Source organism: Mauremys reevesii, linkage group 14 (assembly GCF_016161935.1).
Source record: "Mauremys reevesii isolate NIE-2019 linkage group 14, ASM1616193v1, whole genome shotgun sequence".
Classification (NCBI taxonomy): domain Eukaryota; kingdom Metazoa; phylum Chordata; order Testudines; family Geoemydidae; genus Mauremys; species Mauremys reevesii.
Window position 1 is genome coordinate 14541035 of NC_052636.1, and position 5008 is coordinate 14546042.

Genomic DNA, 5008 nt, shown 5'->3' on the forward strand with positions numbered 1-5008 from the left:
GCTGGGAACATGTCTCCCCCAAAGTCGGTTCTATGCAAGGGGTGCTCCTCCCGACCCCCATCCACCCTACACCCACGTGCCCTCACTGTAACTCCAACACTCACCCCTACCCCCCAATGCTCCACCCTCGCCGTGACCCCAACGCCCAACCCTACCCACAATGCTCTGCCCTCACCGTAACCCCAACGCCCAACCCTACCCCCAATGCTCTGCCCTCGCCGTAACCCCAACGCCCAACCCTACCCACAATGCTCTGCTCTCGCCGTGACCCCAACGCCCAGCCCTACCCCAATGCTCCGCCCTCGCCGTAACCCCAACGCCCAACCCTACCCCCCATGCTCCGCCCTCAGAACCCCAACGCCCAACCCTACCCCCAATGCTCCGCCTCGTAACCCCAACGCCCAACCCTACCCCAATGCTCCGCCCTCGCCGTAACCCCCACGCCCAACCCTACCCACAATGCTCTGCCCTCCCCGTAACCCCACCGCCCACCCCTACCCCCAATGCTCTGCCCTCGCCGTAACCCCAACGCCCAACCCTACCCCCAATGCTCTGCCCTCACCGTAACCCCAACGCCCAACCCTACCCCCAATGCTCTGCCCTCGCCGTAACCCCAACGCCCAACCCTACCCACAATGCTCTGCCCTCACCGTAACCCCAACGCCCAACCCTACCCCCCAATGCTCTGCCCTCACTGTAACCCCAACGCCCAACCCTACCCACAATGCTCTGCCCTCGCCGTAACCCCAACGCCCAACCCTACCCACAATGCTCTGCCCTCGCCGTGACCCCCACCCTACCCCCCAATGCTCTGCCCTCGCCGTAACCCCAACGCCCAACCCTACCCCCCAATGCTCTGCCCTCGCCGTAACCCCAACGCCCAACCCTACCCCCCAATGCTCTGCTCTCACCGTAACCCCAACGCCCAACCCTACCCACAATGCTCTGCCCTCACCGTAACCCCAACGCCCAACCCTACCCACAATGCTCAGCCCTCACCGTAACCCCAACGCTCAACCCTACCCACAATGCTCCGCCCTCACCGTAACCCCAACGCCCAACCCTACCCCCCAATGCTCTGCTCTCACTGTAACCCCAACGCCCAACCCTACCCACAATGCTCCGCCCTCACCATAACCCCAACGTCCAACCCTACCCCAATACTCTGCCCTCGCCGTAACCCCAATGCCCAACCCTACCCACAATGCTCCACCCTCACCGTAACCCCAACGGCCAACCCTACCCACAATGCTCTGCCCTCGCCGTAACCCCAACGCCCAACCCTACCCACAATGCTCCGCCCTCGCCGTAACCCCAACGCCCAACCCTACCCCCCAATGCTCCGCCCTCACCGTGACCCCAACGCCCAACCCTACCCACAATGCTCCACCCTCGCCGTGACCCCAACGCCCAACCCTACCCCCAATGCTCTGCTCTCGCCGTGACCCCAACTCCCAACCCTACCCCCCAACGCTCTGCCCTCGCCGTGACCCCGACGCCCAACCCTACCCCACAATGCTCTGCTCTCGCCGTGACCCCAACTCCCAACCCTACCCCCAATGCTCTGCTCTCGCCGTAACCCCAATGCCCAACCCTACCCCCAATGCTCCGCCCTCGCCGTGACCCCAACGCCCAACCCTACCCCCAATGCTCTGCTCTCGCCGTAACCCCAACGCCCAACCCTACCCCCAATGCTCTGCTCTCGCCGTTTCCCCCACGCCCAACCCTACTCCCCACTGCTCCGCCCTCGCCGTAACCCCCACGCCCAACCCTACCCCCCACTGCTCCGCCCTCACCGTAACCCCGACGCCCAACCCTCCCCCCAAATCTCCACCCTCGCCGTGACCCCAACGCCCAACCCTACCCACAATGCTCCACCCTCGCCGTGACCCCAACGCCCAACCCTACCCACAATGCTCTGCCCTCGCCGTAACCCCAACGCTCAACCCTACCCCCAATGCTCTGCCCTCACCGTAACCCCAACGCTCAACCCTACCCCCCAATGCTCCGCCCTCACCGTGACCGCAACGCCCAACCCTACCCCCCAATGCTCCGCCCTCGCCGTAACCCCAACGCCCAACCCTACCCCCAATGCTCCGCCCTCGCCGTGACCCTGACGCCCAACCCTACCCCCAACGCTCCACCCTCGCCATAACCCCGACGCCCAACCCTACCCCCAATGCTCCGCCCTCGCCGTGACCCCAACGCCCAACCCTACCCCCAATGCTCAGCCCTCGCCGTGGCCCCAACGCCCAACCCGACCCGCAACGCTCCGCCCTCACCGTGACCCTGACGCCCAACCCTACCCCCAATGCTCCGCCCTCGCCATAACCCCGACGCCCAACCCTACCCCCAATGCTCCGCCCTCGCCGTGACCCCAACACCCAACCCTACCCCCCAATGCTCCGCCCTCGCCGTAACCCCAATGCCCAACCCTACCCCCCAATGCACCGCCCTTGCCAGAACCCAACGCTCAACCCTACCCCCCAATGCTCCGCCCTCGCCGTTACCCCAATGCCCAACCCTACCCCCCAATGCTCCGCCCTTGCCGTAACCCCAACTCCCAACCCTACCCCCAATGCTCTGCTCTCGCCGTGGCCCCAACGCCCAACCCTACCCTGAACGCTCCGCCCTCACCGGAACCCCAACGCCCAACCCTACCCCGCAATGCTCCGCCCTCGGCGTGACCCCGACGCCCAACCCTACCCCCCAACGCTCCGCCCTCGCCGTGACCCCGACGCCCAACCCTACCCCCACTGCTCCGCCCTCGCCGTGGCCCCGACACCCAACCCGCATCCCCACTGCTCCGCCCTCGCCGTGGCCCCGACACCCAACCCTACCCCACAATGCTCTGCTCTCGCCGTGACCCCAACGCCCAACCCTACCCCCAATGCTCTGCTCTCGCCGTGACCCCAACGCCCAACCCTACCCCAATGCTCCACCCTCGCCGTAACCCCCACGCCCAACCCTACCCCCTATGCTCTGCTCTCGCCGTGTCCCCAACTCCCAACCCAAGCCCCAATGCTCTGCTCGCCGTGGCCCCGACGCCCACCCCGACCCCCAATGCTCCGCCCTGCGTGACCCCAACGCCCAACCCTACCCCCCAACGCTCGGCCCTCTCCGTGACCCCGACGCCCAACCCTACCCCACTGCTCCGCCCTCGCCGTGGCGACGCCCAACCCTACCCCCACTGCTCCGCCCTCGCCGTGGCCCCGACCCCCAACCCTACCCCCCACTGCTCTGCCCTCGCCGTAACCCCACCCTACCCCCCCAATGCTCTGCCCTCGCCATAACTCCAATGCCCAACCCTACCCCCCAATGCTCTGCCCTCGCCATGACCCCAACGCCCAACCCTACCCCCAATGGTCTGCCGTCACCATGACCACAACATTCAACCCTACCTCCAATGCTCTGCCCTCGCCGTAACCCCAACACCCAACCTTACCCCCCAATGCTCTGCCCTCACCGTAACCCCAACATCCAACCCAACCCCCAATGCTCTGCCCTCACCATAACCCCAACCCTATCCCCCAGTGCCACCATGGCTCCCCGCCAGCCGCAGAAAACAGCCTCCCCACACTAAGCAGAAGCTTCTCCCCCATTTCTCTGCCCCTGCGTTGGAAAGCAGCCAGCTCTCCCCAACCCCAAGGGGTGCAGACCACATAGTATCACCCCCAACCCACATACTGGGTTAACTCATTCCCTAGGGACTGCAAAATGGACTCTTACAACATGGGGTAACTCTCTGGGCCTCTGTCTCTGTCTCTGGGAGGGGAGTTGGGTCCAGTGGTTACAGGAGGGGATGGGAGCCAGGACTCCTGGGTTCTCTCTCCGACTCTGGGAGGGGAGTGGGGGCCGGTGGGTTAGAGCAGGGTGGGGGCTGGGAGCCAGGACTCCTGGGTTCTCTCCCCGGCTCTGGGAGGGGACGGGAGGCTGGTGGGTTAGAGCGGGGGGGCTGGGAGCCAGGACTCCTGGGTTCTCTGCCCAGCTCCAGGAGGGGAGGGTGTGTGTGGTTGGAGTCAGATGTGATTATTATTCTGTTGCGTTTCCCACCCCGCGCCAAACAAGATGTTACTTTTATTTTAAAGAATCACAGAAACTTTATTAAACTAGAGAGTATGAAGATAAAATAAAGCAGGTGACGCGAAGAGACGAAGAGATTATTTAAAAAAAAAAGTTTTCAAAAAAGTTAAAAATAAAAATTTAAACGACCCAGAATTTACAAACGGTGCTTCATCATTATTGATTGAAACCTGCCCCCCAATGAACCCCACTCCCTCTGCTCCCTGCCCCACAGCGCCCCCTAGCGCCGCCCTGGGGCCAGCCCCCTGCCAGGGGAGAGCGCCCCCTGCTGAGCCCCCCGCCCCGCTCCCTGCCCCACAGTGCCCCCTAGCAGCCCCCTACTGTCTTGTCCGTGCATTGTAAGTGGGATGTTGGGGGTCTCCCTGCCCCACCGCAGGGGCTGGGGAACTGGCCCTCGGCCCGGTCTCTGCGTGCAGTGACCCGAGGGCAGCGCCTGGCTGCCAATCGGTCACTTATTAAGAACCTTATGTACCTTGCTCGGGGTGAAGGGGACGGGCACAGACAGACAGCGGGGTGGGCATGGGGACAGGCGGATAGATAGCGAGGGGTAGGGGGACAGGCGGATAGTCAGCGGGGTGTGATCGGGACAGGTGGATAGATAGCGGGGCAGGATGGGAACAAGCAGATAGCAGGGGGCAGGGGAACAGGCGGATGGATAACGGGGCAGGATGGCGACAGGTGGACAGATAGCAGGCGGCAAGGGGACAGGCGGATAGATAGTGAGGTAGACATGGGAACAGGCGGATAGACAGTGGCGTGTGATCGGGACAGGTGGATAGATAGGGGGGTGGGCAGGGGAACAGGCGGAAAGATAACGGGCGGGATGGGAACAGGTGGATAGACAGCAGGGTGTGATTGGGACAGGCGGATAGATAGCGGGGGCAGGATGGGGACAGGCGGATAGATAATGGGGTGTGATGGTGAC